Consider the following 17,432-nt stretch of genomic DNA (forward strand, 5'->3'; position numbering starts at 1 on the left):
TCCAACTGTACTCCCCGTGTTCCAACTGTGCTCCCCGTGTTCCAACTGTGCTCATCGTGTTCCAACTGTGCTCCCCGTGTTCCAACTGTGCTCCCCGTGTTCCAACTGTGCTTCCCGTGGTCCAACTGTGCTCCCCGTGGTCCAACTGTACTCCCCGTGTTCCAACTGTGCTCCCCGTGTTCCAACTGTGCTCCCCGTGTTCCAACTGTGTTCCCCAAGTTCCAAATGTACTCCCCGTTGTCCAACTGTACTCCCCGTGTTCCATCTGTGTTCCCCGTGTTCCAACTGTGCTCCACGCGTTCCAACTGTGCTCGCCGTGTTCCAACTGTGCTCCCCGTGTTCCAACTGTACTCCCCGTGGTTCAAATGTACGCGTATCGTATATACACGTTGTGATGAGTCTCACTTTAAAACTCTTAGGACTCAAAGTCCTGTTTGCTGACTTTCATCGAAATGACCTCCTGGTCGGTTTCTTAAGTCCATGGTTCATTTAGAATGGAGGTTTGATCTGTTTCATCCTTACAAAGAGCTTAACAGAAATCTTTGATGAGGAAGCCACACACACTCACGCAGCCAGGTACCGTTTGTGTGTAAGTAAGTAAGGCTCTCACTATATGACACTAGGTGCGTCTCTGAGTTGGTCTGTCTGTCAGTGGCCATATCTCCTGGCCAGAGAGAGAGACAGCTCTTGATTATCCTCTGTAATAGACTGTCAAAGCAGCTCACTAACGGAACCTAAATAACGCACATACAAAATTGGGCAATGTGCATTACCACTGGGATTGAAAGTATTCTCTATGGCCGCCCGGGGCTAATGTCTAAATGAGATGGTTCACTTGAACTGAATCTGAATCATTTTTATATCTGAGCAACCTTGTCCTTTTTTCCCCTGTGGAGGTGAAGGACGGGGGGAGGGAAAGGGGGAGGAGTCTGGCCCTAGGGCCTGTGCGGTTTTATGGCCATAGAGAGGGGCAGAGAGAGAATGTGCGCGCGAGAAAGAGAGATTGCTTACAGTTTTTCTCAATTGCTAAAACAGTAAAAACCATTGGATGAACAAAGGTCTCAGTTGCCTGGACTCATTTATCTAATTATGCAGTCTGTTGTCAATACCTTAAACCATTTCACATGGTAAAACACAATTTGCAGATCTCATTTAGACTTTTTAGCGAAACTCTAAACACATTCTCATTCTCAAAACACATTCTGCACTCTAATGCACATGTCATCCATACTGGTAAACACAAGTGGCAACAATCAAATACAAATAGAGAACATATGTCATTGATTGAACACAACCACTCAACATTGATTTAACCTGTTTCAAATGATGCGACACAACCAATATAAGCCAGTTCAGAGAGCAAACAGGTTGTTGAAGGTGGGAAGGAGAAAGTCTGAGAATGGATACTGTAGTACAGTGCATTGTATGCTGTATACTGTACAATGGACAAATTGTATGGCCCTGAACATTGTGCTTTCCATAAATTAACAGTACTGACTGCTCAATAGATTTTGACTGGTTGCAGGTTCATATCAACAAAGAACAAGAATTACAGTATCACAGAGACAAAGGACAAGTTTGTGAGATGCAGGGTACAGTACTGTAAACATAGGGGTACAAGGAGGAAGAAGAACAGAAAACAAAATTGCAAAGAGCAAAGCAGAGTAGTAATTTCTGATCAATTTGCGCTACTATGATAGAACATGTTTTCGTTCATCAAAAGACAATGACGGAAAAATATGAATATTTTTTTAGATTAAAATGTACTTCTCCCTGAGAATTGTATGTTTTGAACAATGTGTTTTCTATTTTTTGGTGTATTGTTTACTAACTGCTTGAGAGTGTATATCATTTTGATCACTTTGTTTATGATTTAAGAGCAGTGCTTGATTTTGAACACAGGTAGAACTGTTTTGAGGTGAATGTTTCATTTTGCAAGAGGAGTCAAAGGTTATGTAAATAGTGCTTGAAGATGAGGTTTTCTGTTGAATGTTTTCAGGAAATGGAGCAAGGTTTCAGGAATTGTGTTTTTTTTGCAATTGAGAAAAACTGTAATATCATTCATCATTTCCCATGCCAATAAAGCCATTGGAATTGAATTTTGAGAGAGAGAGAGAGAGAGAGAGAGAGAGAGAGAGAGAGAGAGAGAGAAAAGGAAAAAAAGCCCAATTCTCTTTGCCTGCAGGTCTCCTACTGCATGCCACAGAGTTAAGGAGGCACTTATGTGATCTGATTGCCTGTTCGTAGAGAGGTTACTACTAATATATCCCCCACTTACATGGCTGACCCTGCTCCCTGCCTGAGAAAGGTCCACACAAAGCCTGAACAGTCCTTGATGAAGCATCAACTCCTGTCTCGACACTGATAAATTACTTCTACTTAAATGTCTTCTACTTTTTAACGGCCAAGATGACTTCCCTCCACACCATTACTGCCACAGTGAAGCAGGAACAGGCCTGTCAGGACATTGGGAGACAGAGCGAGAGAAGAGAGGAAGTAAGGAGATTCTGCCTGCCACAATGTCTCCTCCTCTGTCCTCCTACCCTGTCCTTCTACCCTGTCCTCCTACCCTGTACACCTCTTTGACCACAGAGCTAGGGAACAGGTGGGGCTGGAAACCCCAGACCAAACCACACCAGACCAGACCACACACCACACCTTAACACCCCAGACCAGACCACACCACACCAGACCACAAACAGGTTGCTACCCCATAGAACTAAGTCACTAACTATACTATATACCAGATAAAGCAACATCTTCAAAGTGGATCAAATGGGGATACCTGTGGAGGGAATCCGATGGGTGAAAAGATGAAGGTAGAGAGGGGCTAAGAGAGTTGAGAGTAGAATACAGACATAGAAAAGGTTGTAGAAGAGTAGGAGAGGGATGAAGGGAGGGGAAATACGACTGACTGGTCACAGAGAAAGAGCAAGCGACAGAGGTAGAGAGAGATGAATAAGGAGGGGAATGACTTAGAGCGCAAAGGATTGAGAAAGAGACAACAAGGAAGAAAGAAAGAGAGAGAGAGAGCTTCAGCACATATGAAACAGTGAGCAGGACAATGGACCCGGCTCTGTAACCGGACCCCGTGTGCGTAATCTCACCGTCACAAAAGTAAAGAGCCAAAGAAAGAGTAAGGACCGGGTAGGAGGGAGGGAGGACAGGGGAGGAGAGATGGAGGACCGGGTAGGAGGGAGGGAGGACAGAGGAGGAGGGATGGAGGACCGGGTAGCAGGGAGGGAGGACAGGGGAAGGGGGGACCGGGGAGGAGAGATGGAGGACCGGGTAGGAGAGAGGGAGGACAGGGGAGGAGGGAGGACCGGGTAGAAGGGAGGGAGGACAGGGGAGGAGGGAGGACCGGGGAGGAGGGATGTAGGACCGGGTAGGAGAGAGGGAGGACAGGGAAGGAGGGAGGACTGGGTAGGAGGGAGGGAGGGAGGGAGGACATCGGAGGACGGAGGACCGGATAGGAGGGAGGGAGGACAGTGGGCTCGGCCATCTTAATCTTGCATGTCATGGCGGGGTTGGAGCCCAGAGGTGTCATGTTCCAATTCACTCTTGCTAACATTCCTGCTTTTTCACTTGAATTGGCGGTGTTTTGTAGCGAGCGGAACCATAATTAACAGAGGGATCTTCAAAACTCAATGACTGAACATAATTACTACTCTCCTTTTCTTCTCTCCCTTTCTGGGGCCTGGGCTCTCCCGGCGAGCAGCCCCCGGGGCCAGGGTTTAGGCCTGACTGGCCAAACACAAAGGCTGGCCCAGCCATCACCCGCTGTGGAGAGAGAAAAAGGAGGAGGTGGAGGAGAAAGGGAAGAGGAGGAGGAGGAGGAGGAATGGACCGGCTCCAGCCTGCTAGGGCTGCTGGATCAGCTGTCAGTGAGACACTGGGCCAGTCAGCACTATTGAGAGAGTGCACTTTGACCATAAAACACTGCTGCAATGGCCCATAGCCTGTGCTCGGCCTGGACAACAATATGAGAGAGAGAGAGAGAGCGAGAGAGAGAGAGAGAAAGACAGGGGGAACACACAAACAGAGACAAACTGAGACATACAGACAGAGAGAATAAGTAAAGAAAAAGATGGAGACAAACAAAAATAATATGTTAATTGTTATCAGCCAGTAGCACATTTCCAAGATTCCCTGACAAAAACAAACAGTCCTAAAGAGCCCTTTTACCATCCACATACAACAAGTCAGTCAGTCAGTCACTAAACAAACAGCGCCACTGTGCTTTCTGTCACTTGGCAGGCTGTGAGTATGTTCTCCTGGGGTTGACAGAGTGACTGGCTCACTTGGCTGCCACTAAATTCACAGGAAAATGGTCCCAGCGGGCCCAGAGCCCCCAAAATGGCTCCTCCATCAGCACGGCTCCCCTTGAGGGCTAGTTAAAGACGTGTGCAACTGTAGGCTACATCAGAGCCTGCGCTAGCTACAATAATGTTAGCACCTCCATTAGCACCACAACACTAACTGACAGGCCACTCTGGGGTTTGGGGCCTCAGGAGAATGCCAGTGTGAGCATAACCACACTTAAGAAATGTAATGGGGTTTGATTCTAGCTGATGCTAGCTAATGGGTATGTACCTCACTGACAAACACAAATACAACATCAAAGACAAGGTTATAAACTCATGTCAAAATTACATTTATTTTTCTCCTCACTCAAATGTAGAGTGGAGATACACTAAAAATAAAGTACGCTGATGGATTCCTCTGTGTGACATGATGTCATGGATTCCTCTGTGTGACATGATGTCATGGATTCCTCTGTATGACATGATGTCATGGATTCCTCTGTGTGACATGATGTCATGGATTCCTCTGTGTGACATGATGTCATGGATTCCTCTGTGTGACATGATGTCATGGATTCCTCTGTATGACATGATGTCATGGATTCCTCTGTGTGACATGATGTCATGGATTCCTCTGTGTGACATGATGTCATGGATTCCTCTATGTGACATGATGTCATGGATTCCTCTGTATGACATGATGTCATGGATTCCTCTGTGTGACATGATGTCATGGATTCCTCTGTATGACATGATGTCATGGATTCCTCTGTGTGACATGATGTCATGGATTCCTCTGTATGACATGATGTCATGGATTCCTCTGTGTGACATGATGTCATGGATTCCTCTGTATGACATGATGTCATGGATTCCTCTGTGTGACATGATGTCATGGATTCCTCTGTATGACATGATGTCATGGATTCCTCTGTGTGACATGATGTCATGGATTCCTCTGTATGACATGATGTCATGGATTCCTCTGTGTGACATGATGTCATGGATTCCTCTGTGTGACATGATGTCATGGATTCCTCTGTATGACATGATGTCATGGATTCCTCTGTGTGACATGATGTCATGGATTCCTCTGTGTGACATGATGTCATGGATTCCTCTGTATGACATGATGTCATGGATTCCTCTGTATGACATGATGTCATGGATTCCTCTGTGTGACATGATGTCATGGATTCCTCTGTATGACATGATGTCATGGATTCCTCTGTGTGACATGATGTCATGGATTCCTCTGTGTGACATGTTGTCATGGATTCCTCTGTATGACATGATGTCATGGATTCCTCTGTGTGACATGATGTCATGGATTCCTCTGTGTGACATGATGTCATGGATTCCTCTGTGTGACATGATGTCATGGATTCCTCTGTATGACATGTCATGGATTCCTCTGTGTGACATGATGTCATGGATTCCTCTGTATGACATGATGTCATGGATTCCTCTGTGTGACATGATGTCATGGATTCCTCTGTATGACATGATGTCATGGATTCCTCTGTGTGACATGATGTCATGGATTCCTCTGTATGACATGATGTCATGGATTCCTCTGTGTGACATGATGTCATGGATTCCTCTGTATGACATGATGTCATGGATTCCTCTGTATGACATGATGTCATGGATTCCTCTGTGTGACATGATGTCATGGATTCCTCTGTATGACATGATGTCATGGATTCCTCTGTATGACATGATGTCATGGATTCCTCTGTGTGACATGATGGCATGGATTCCTCTGTATGACATGATGTCATGGATTCCTCTGTGTGACATGATGTCATGGATTCCTCTGTGTGACATGATGTCATGGATTCCTCTGTGTGACATGATGTCATGGATTCCTCTGTATGACATGATGTCATGGATTCCTCTGTATGACATGATGTCATGGATTCCTCTGTGTGACATGATGTCATGGATTCCTCTGTGTGACATGATGTCATGGATTCCTCTGTATGACATGATGTCATGGATTCCTCTGTATGACATGATGTCATGGATTCCTCTGTATGACATGATGTCATGGATTCCTCTGTATGACATGATGTCATGGATTCCTCTGTATGACATGATGTCATGGATTCCTCTGTATGACATGATGTCATGGATTCCTCTGTATGACATGATGTCATGGATTCCTCTGTATGACATGTCATGGATTCCTGTGTGACATGATGTCATGGATTCCTCTGTATGACATGATGTCATGGATTCCTCTGTATGACATGATGTCATGGATTCCTCTGTATGACATGATGTCATGGATTCCTCTGTGTGACATGATGTCATGGATTCCTCTGTGTGACATGATGTCATGGATTCCTCTGTGTGACATGATGTCATGGATTCCTCTGTGTGACATGATGTCATGGATTCCTCTGTGTGACATGATGTCATGGATTCCTCTGTATGACATGATGTCATGGATTCCTCTGTATGACATGATGTCATGGATTCCTCTGTGTGACATGATGTCATGGATTCCTCTGTGTGACATGATGTCATGGATTCCTCTGTGTGACATGATGTCATGGATTCCTCTGTGTGACATGATGTCATGGATTCCTCTGTATGACATGATGTCATGGATTCCTCTGTATGACATGATGTCATGGATTCCTCTGTGTGACATGATGTCATGGATTCCTCTGTGTGACATGATGTCATGGATTCCTCTGTATGACATGATTTCATGGATTCCTCTGTGTGACATGATGTCATGGATTCCTCTGTGTGACATGATGTCATGGATTCCTCTGTGTGACATGATGTCATGGATTCCTCTGTGTGACATGATGTCATGGATTCCTCTGTGTGACATGATGTCATGGATTCCTCTGTATGACATGATGTCATGGATTCCTCTGTATGACATGATGTCATGGATTCCTCTGTGTGACATGATGTCATGGATTCCTCTGTGTGACATGATGTCATGGATTCCTCTGTGTGACATGATGTCATGGATTCCTCTGTGTGACATGATGTCATGGATTCCTCTGTGTGACATGATGTCATGGAATCCTCTGTGTGACATGATGTCATGGATTCCTCTGTATGACATGATGTCATGGATTCCTCTGTATGACATGATGTCATGGATTCCTCTGTGTGACATGATGTCATGGATTCCTGTGTGACATGATGTCATGGATTCCTCTGTGTGACATGTCATGGATTCCTCTGTGTGACATGATGTCATGGATTCCTGTGTGACATGATGTCATGGATTCCTCTGTGTGACATGATGTCATGGATTCCTGTGTGACATGATGTCATGGATTCCTCTGTGTGACATGATGTCATGGATTCCTCTGTGTGACATGATGTCATGGATTCCTCTGTGTGACATGATGTCATGGATTCCTCTGTGTGACATGATGTCATGGATTCCTCTGTATGACATGATGTCATGGATTCCTCTGTGTGACATGATGTCATGGATTCCTCTGTATGACATGATGTCATGGATTCCTCTGTATGACATGATGTCATGGATTCCTCTGTGTGACATGATGGCATGGATTCCTCTGTATGACATGATGTCATGGATTCCTCTGTGTGACATGATGTCATGGATTCCTCTGTGTGACATGATGTCATGGATTCCTCTGTGTGACATGATGTCATGGATTCCTCTGTATGACATGATGTCATGGATTCCTCTGTGTGACATGATGTCATGGATTCCTCTGTGTGACATGATGTCATGGATTCCTCTGTGTGACATGATGTCATGGATTCCTCTGTGTGACATGATGTCATGGATTCCTCTGTGTGACATGATGTCATGGATTCCTCTGTATGACATGATGTCATGGATTCCTCTGTATGACATGATGTCATGGATTCCTCTGTGTGACATGATGTCATGGATTCCTCTGTGTGACATGATGTCATGGATTCCTCTGTGTGACATGATGTCATGGATTCCTCTGTGTGACATGATGTCATGGATTCCTCTGTGTGACATGATGTCATGGAAGCCTCTGTGTGACATGATGTCATGGATTCCTCTGTATGACATGATGTCATGGATTCCTCTGTATGACATGATGTCATGGATTCCTCTGTGTGACATGATGTCATGGATTCCTGTGTGACATGATGTCATGGATTCCTCTGTGTGACATGTCATGGATTCCTCTGTGTGACATGATGTCATGGATTCCTGTGTGACATGATGTCATGGATTCCTCTGTGTGACATGTCATGGATTCCTGTGTGACATGATGTCATGGATTCCTCTGTGTGACATGATGTCATGGATTCCTCTGTGTGACATGATGTCATGGATTCCTCTGTGTGACATGATGTCATGGATTCCTCTGTGTGACATGATGTCATGGATTCCTCTGTGTGACATGATGTCATGGATTCCTCTGTATGACATGATGTCATGGATTCCTCTGTATGACATGATGTCATGGATTCCTCTGTGTGACATGATGTCATGGATTCCTCTGTGTGACATGATGTCATGGATTCCTCTGTATGACATGATGTCATGGATTCCTCTGTGTGACATGATGTCATGGATTCCTCTGTGTGACATGATGTCATGGATTCCTCTGTGTGACATGATGTCATGGATTCCTCTGTGTGACATGATGTCATGGATTCCTCTGTGTGACATGATGTCATGGATTCCTCTGTATGACATGATGTCATGGATTCCTCTGTATGACATGATGTCATGGATTCCTCTGTGTGACATGATGTCATGGATTCCTCTGTATGACATGATGTCATGGATTCCTCTGTGTGACATGATGTCATGGATTCCTCTGTATGACATGATGTCATGGATTCCTCTGTATGACATGATGTCATGGATTCCTCTGTGTGACATGATGTCATGGATTCCTCTGTATGACATGATGTCATGGATTCCTCTGTGTGACATGATGTCATGGATTCCTCTGTATGACATGATGTCATGGATTCCTCTGTGTGACATGATGTCATGGATTCCTCTGTGTGACATGATGTCATGGATTCCTCTGTATGACATGATGTCATGGATTCCTCTGTGTGACATGATGTCATGGATTCCTCTGTGTGACATGATGTCATGGATTCCTCTGTATGACATGATGTCATGGATTCCTCTGTATGACATGATGTCATGGATTCCTCTGTGTGACATGATGTCATGGATTCCTCTGTATGACATGATGTCATGGATTCCTCTGTGTGACATGATGTCATGGATTCCTCTGTGTGACATGTTGTCATGGAATCCTCTGTATGACATGATGTCATGGATTCCTCTGTGTGACATGATGTCATGGATTCCTCTGTGTGACATGATGTCATGGATTCCTCTGTGTGACATGATGTCATGGATTCCTCTGTATGACATGTCATGGATTCCTCTGTGTGACATGATGTCATGGATTCCTCTGTATGACATGATGTCATGGATTCCTCTGTGTGACATGATGTCATGGATTCCTCTGTATGACATGATGTCATGGATTCCTCTGTGTGACATGATGTCATGGATTCCTCTGTATGACATGATGTCATGGATTCCTCTGTGTGACATGATGTCATGGATTCCTCTGTATGACATGATGTCATGGATTCCTCTGTATGACATGATGTCATGGATTCCTCTGTGTGACATGATGTCATGGATTCCTCTGTATGACATGATGTCATGGATTCCTCTGTATGACATGATGTCATGGATTCCTCTGTGTGACATGATGGCATGGATTCCTCTGTATGACATGATGTCATGGATTCCTCTGTGTGACATGATGTCATGGATTCCTCTGTGTGACATGATGTCATGGATTCCTCTGTGTGACATGATGTCATGGATTCCTCTGTATGACATGATGTCATGGATTCCTCTGTATGACATGATGTCATGGATTCCTCTGTATGACATGATGTCATGGATTCCTCTGTGTGACATGATGTCATGGATTCCTCTGTGTGACATGATGTCATGGATTCCTCTGTATGACATGATGTCATGGATTCCTCTGTATGACATGATGTCATGGATTCCTCTGTATGACATGATGTCATGGATTCCTCTGTATGACATGATGTCATGGATTCCTCTGTATGACATGATGTCATGGATTCCTCTGTATGACATGATGTCATGGATTCCTCTGTATGACATGATGTCATGGATTCCTCTGTATGACATGTCATGGATTCCTGTGTGACATGATGTCATGGATTCCTCTGTATGACATGATGTCATGGATTCCTCTGTATGACATGATGTCATGGATTCCTCTGTATGACATGATGTCATGGATTCCTCTGTGTGACATGATGTCATGGATTCCTCTGTGTGACATGATGTCATGGATTCCTCTGTGTGACATGATGTCATGGATTCCTCTGTGTGACATGATGTCATGGATTCCTCTGTGTGACATGATGTCATGGATTCCTCTGTATGACATGATGTCATGGATTCCTCTGTATGACATGATGTCATGGATTCCTCTGTGTGACATGATGTCATGGATTCCTCTGTGTGACATGATGTCATGGATTCCTCTGTGTGACATGATGTCATGGATTCCTCTGTGTGACATGATGTCATGGATTCCTCTGTATGACATGATGTCATGGATTCCTCTGTATGACATGATGTCATGGATTCCTCTGTGTGACATGATGTCATGGATTCCTCTGTGTGACATGATGTCATGGATTCCTCTGTATGACATGATGTCATGGATTCCTCTGTGTGACATGATGTCATGGATTCCTCTGTGTGACATGATGTCATGGATTCCTCTGTGTGACATGATGTCATGGATTCCTCTGTATGACATGATGTCATGGATTCCTCTGTATGACATGATGTCATGGATTCCTCTGTGTGACATGATGTCATGGATTCCTCTGTGTGACATGATGTCATGGATTCCTCTGTGTGACATGATGTCATGGATTCCTCTGTGTGACATGATGTCATGGATTCCTCTGTATGACATGATGTCATGGATTCCTCTGTATGACATGATGTCATGGATTCCTCTGTGTGACATGATGTCATGGATTCCTCTGTGTGACATGATGTCATGGATTCCTCTGTGTGACATGATGTCATGGATTCCTCTGTGTGACATGATGTCATGGATTCCTCTGTGTGACATGATGTCATGGATTCCTCTGTGTGACATGATGTCATGGATTCCTCTGTATGACATGATGTCATGGATTCCTCTGTATGACATGATGTCATGGATTCCTCTGTGTGACATGATGTCATGGATTCCTGTGTGACATGATGTCATGGATTCCTCTGTGTGACATGTCATGGATTCCTCTGTGTGACATGATGTCATGGATTCCTGTGTGACATGATGTCATGGATTCCTCTGTGTGACATGTCATGGATTCCTGTGTGACATGATGTCATGGATTCCTCTGTGTGACATGATGTCATGGATTCCTCTGTGTGACATGATGTCATGGATTCCTCTGTGTGACATGATGTCATGGATTCCTCTGTGTGACATGATGTCATGGATTCCTCTGTGTGACATGATGTCATGGATTCCTCTGTATGACATGATGTCATGGATTCCTCTGTATGACATGATGTCATGGATTCCTCTGTGTGACATGATGTCATGGATTCCTCTGTGTGACATGATGTCATGGATTCCTCTGTATGACATGATGTCATGGATTCCTCTGTGTGACATGATGTCATGGATTCCTCTGTGTGACATGATGTCATGGATTCCTCTGTGTGACATGATGTCATGGATTCCTCTGTGTGACATGATGTCATGGATTCCTCTGTGTGACATGATGTCATGGATTCCTCTGTGTGACATGATGTCATGGATTCCTCTGTATGACATGATGTCATGGATTCCTCTGTGTGACATGATGTCATGGATTCCTCTGTGTGACATGATGTCATGGATTCCTCTGTGTGACATGATGTCATGGATTCCTCTGTGTGACATGATGTCATGGATTCCTCTGTGTGACATGATGTCATGGATTCCTCTGTGTGACATGATGTCATGGATTCCTCTGTGTGACATGATGTCATGGATTCCTGTGTGACATGATGTCATGGATTCCTCTGTGTGACATGTCATGGATTCCTCTGTGTGACATGATGTCATGGATTCCTGTGTGACATGATGTCATGGATTCCTCTGTGTGACATGTCATGGATTCCTGTGTGACATGATGTCATGGATTCCTCTGTGTGACATGATGTCATGGATTCCTCTGTGTGACATGATGTCATGGATTCCTCTGTGTGACATGATGTCATGGATTCCTCTGTGTGACATGATGTCATGGATTCCTCTGTGTGACATGATGTCATGGATTCCTCTGTGTGACATGCATTTCTCCTGAATTACAGCACATAAAACAGACAAGTCAATAAATCATAACACACAATTGAAAGAACACACCAAGTTCAGTGTAAAAATGTGTCTAAACACAAAAACTAAGACAGAAAGAACACATGAAACAAGTAAACAAACAGTATTTTCACAAACACATGATTAGTGGTTCCTTTCTGCTGATGCTGGTTTTGGAGGGGTGCCCAAAGCATGCTACACAGGATGGCCATTTATCAGCTGCACTGCCAACCAAGACACTAATCAGATAATCATCTATTTGTTCTAAAACATCATCAAGCAGCCTACATTAGGCCCGGAGGACTCCTCACCAGCCCTGTGCTCGTTGCTAGGCAAACAGCGTTGTCGAGTATTTTGAGGTGAAAAGGGACCAATAGGATGATGCGGCATGGCACTCCAGGGCGTAGAGCAAAGAGACACTAATTAACCACCATGCACTAATCACTTATCTCTCTAATGGGAGGACACACACACAATGTGAATATACACATTACACACACACAATGTGAATATACACATTACACACACACGCACACACACACAATGTGAATATACACATTACACACACACGTCCACACACACACAATGTGAATATACACATTACACACACACACACAATGTGAATATACACATTACACACACACACACACACAATGTGAATATACACATTACACACACACACACACACAATGTGAATATGCACATTACACACACACGCCCACACACACACAATGTGAATATACACATTACACACACACACAATGTGAATATACACATTAAACACAATGTGAATATACACATTACACACAATGTGAATATACACATTACACACACAATGTGAATATACACATTACACACTCACACACACGCACACATGCACAGAGACACGATGTGAATATGCACATTGCACACACATGCCCACACTCACACAATGTGAATATACACATTACACACACACGCACGCACACACAATGTGAATGTACACATTACGCACGCACGCACACACGCCCACAATGTGAATATACACATTACGCACGCACTCACACATACACAATGTGAATATACACATTACACACACACACACACACACACACACACACACACACACACACACACACACACACACACACACACACACACACACACACACACACACACACACACACACACACAATGTGAATATACACATTACACACACACAATGTGAATATACACATTACACACACACGCCCAAACACAATGTGAATATACACATTACACACACACACACACAATGTGAATATAAACATTACACACACACAATGTGAATATACACATTACACACACACACACACAATGTGAATATACACATTACACACACACACAATGTGAATATACACATTACACACACACGCCCAAACACAATGTGTAGGCAGACATTTCCAGGCATCACGTATAATATGGAGAACAACTCTGCATCTCATTCCATTCATGTTGGTCATATACAGTAGAAACTACTGACAATGGCTCGCAGTAGAATCAGTAGCGTAGAGTATTTTAGGTATGGGTTAACACACCAGGCCAGGTTGGAATTAAAAACCTGATGAGAAGGAAAGGAGGGAGGGTTGGCTTCTAGGGAGGGTGACTAAAGTCGTGAAAAATCCAGTAATTGTGCCAGTCAGGGGTGTGTGCTTTTAGGAGGGGTGGTATTACTCTTTCATTTTCCCTCTAATACCTTTGCAACAGAAGAAAGGATGACTGGGGGGAGGCTGCTAAAGTATGTAGTCTTTGTAATTACCACAGTATTACTGGTCTAACAATGCAGGGCTCTGGGCAGCTCTGACTGGGCCACCATCATTTCCTCTCTAATCCTCCTGCTCATTGGCAACACTCAGGTTTCACCACCCCCATCTCATACCACCTATACTGACCAATACCCGACCAACCATAGAATACACCAGGGGCTTTACTTCCCTAGCCATTCTATGCATGGGCTATTTACCACAGGGGTACGTCTATAGTGTGCGTGTGTGTCTCTGAGAATATATATTTTTTCTAAACAGGGTTAGGACAGTTGCCTGGACACAACCTCTGAGCTCTTAACAGCCTAACATTTGTAGAAGGCAAAGCCATTTCCTCAAGGAATGGGACCAAACCAATTAACTTAAATTAAGTCAATTGGCAACTCTTGCCCAATTATCCTCCTGAGCTACAAGGAGCCCCTCAGCTAATCATCACAGCCAACAACTCCCCCAGCAAACAGACATGCCCAGGGGTACTCACATCACACTACAATCACAAACCATTTACTTTGCTTTTACTACAATTTACTAGATTAACTCGAGACGATACATATAATTGGGTAACTCAATGCAGTTGTCATGTACTCATGTAGAACTAGACACAATCAAAAAAAGAAACTTCCCATTCACAGTGACACATCCTCAGTAGCCTTACTGTGGCCCAAGCAGGAATATAGCACCATGTTCTCTAACTGGAACAGTGGTTGTGTTGTAGAAGTGTTGGTAGCATCATGTTCTCTAACTGGAACAGTGGTTCTGTTGTAGCAGTGTTGGTAGCACCATGTTCTCTAACTGGAACAGTGGTTGTGTTGTAGAAGTGTTGGTAGCATCATGTTCTCTAACTGGAACAGTGGTTCTGTTGTAGCAGTGTTGGTAGCACCATGTTCTCTAACTGGAACAGTGGTTGTGTTGTAGAAGTGTTGGTAGCATCATGTTCTCTAACTGGAACAGTGGTTCTGTTGTAGCAGTGTTGGTAGCACCATGTTCTCTAACTGGAACAGTGGTTGTGTTGTAGCAGTGTTGGTAGCACCATGTTCTCTAACTGGAACAGTGGTTGTGTGTAGCAGTACTGGTAGCTCCATGTTCTCTAACTGGAACAGTGGTTGTGTGTAGCAGTGTTGGTAGCACCATGTTCTCTAACTGGAACAGTGGTTGTGTGTAGCAGTACTGGTAGCACCATGTTCTCTAACTGGAACAGTGGTTGTGTGTAGCAGTACTGGTAGCACCATGTTCTCTAACTGGAACAGTGGTTGTGTGTAGCAGTGTTGGTAGCACCATGTTCTCTAACTGGAACAGTGGTTGTGTGTAGCAGTGTTGGTAGCACCATGTTCTCTAAATGGAACAGTGGTTGTGTGTAGCAGTGTTGGTAGCACCATGTTCTCTAACTGGAACAGTGGTTGTGTTGTAGCAAAGTTGGTAGCACAATGTTCTCTAACTGGAACAGTGGTTGTGTGTAGCAGTGTTGGTAGCACCATGTTCTCTAACTGGAACAGTGGTTGTGTGTAGCAGTGTTGGTAGCACCATGTTCTCTAACTGGAGCAGTGGTTGTGTGTAGCAGTGTTGGTAGCACCATGTCCTCTAACTGGAACAGTGGTTGTGTGTAGCAGTGTTGGTAGCACCATGTTCTCAGCCTCCAGTATTTATGCTGCAGTAGTGTATGTGTCGGGGGGCTGGGGTCAGTTTGTTATATCTGGAGTACTTCTCCTGTCCTATTCGGTGTCCTGTGTGAATCTAAGTGTGCGTTCTCTAATTCTCTCCTTCTCTCTTTCTTTCTCTCTCTCGGAGGACCTGAGCCCTAGGACCATGCCCCAGGACTACCTGACTTGATGACTCCTTGCTGTCCCCAGTCCACCTGGCCATGCTGCTGTTCCAGTTTCAACTGACCTGAGCCCTAGGACCATGCCCCAGGACTACCTGACATGATGACTCCTTGCTGTCCCCAGTCCACCTGGCCATGCTGCTGCTGCTTCAGTTTCAACTTCCACCTGACTGTGCTGCTGCTCCAGTTTCAACTGTTCTGCCTTATTATTATTCGACCGTGCTGGTCATTTATGAACATTTGAACATCTTGGCCATGTTCTGTTATAATCTCCACCCGGCACAGCCAGAAGAGGACTAGCCACCCCTCATAGCCTGGTTCCTCTCTAGGTTTCTTCCTAGGTTTTGGCCTTTCTAGGGAGTTTTTCCTAGCCACCGTGCTTCTACACCTGCATTGCTTGCTGTTTGGGGTTTTAGGCTGGGTTTCTGTACAGCACTTTGAGATATCAGCTGATGTACGAAGGGCTATATAAATACATTTGATTTGATTTGATTTGATGTTCTCTAACTGGAACAGGGATTGTGTGTAGCAGTGTTGGTAGCACCATGTTCTCTAACTGGAACAGTGGTTGTGTGTAGCAGTGTTGGTAGCACCATGTTCTCTAACTGGAACATTGGTTGTGTGTAGCAGTGTTGATAGCACCATGTACTCTAACTGGAACAGTGGTTGTGTGTAGCAGTGTTGGTAGCACCATGTTCTCTAACTGGAACAGTGGTTGTGTGTAGCAGTGTTGGTAGCACCATGTTCTCTAAATGGAACAGTGGTTGTGTGTAGCAGTGTTGGTAGCACCATGTTCTCTAACTGGAACATTGGTTGTGTGTAGCAGTGTTGATAGCACCATGTACTCTAACTGGAACAGTGGTTGTGTGTAGCAGTGTTGGTAGCACCATGTTCTCTAACTGGAACAGTGGTTGTGTTGTAGCAGTGTTGGTAGCACCATGTTCTCAAACTGGAACAGTGGTTGTGTTGTAGCAGTACTGGTAGCTCCATGTTCTCTAACTGGAACAGTGGTTGTGTGTAGCAGTGTTGGTAGCACCATGTTCTCTAACTGGAACAGTGGTTGTGTGTAGCAGTGTTGGTAGCACCATGTTCTCTAACTGGAACAGTGGTTGTGTGTAGC

This window comes from Oncorhynchus kisutch, linkage group LG11 (genome assembly GCF_002021735.2).
Source record: "Oncorhynchus kisutch isolate 150728-3 linkage group LG11, Okis_V2, whole genome shotgun sequence".
NCBI classification, from domain to species: Eukaryota; Metazoa; Chordata; class Actinopteri; order Salmoniformes; family Salmonidae; genus Oncorhynchus; species Oncorhynchus kisutch.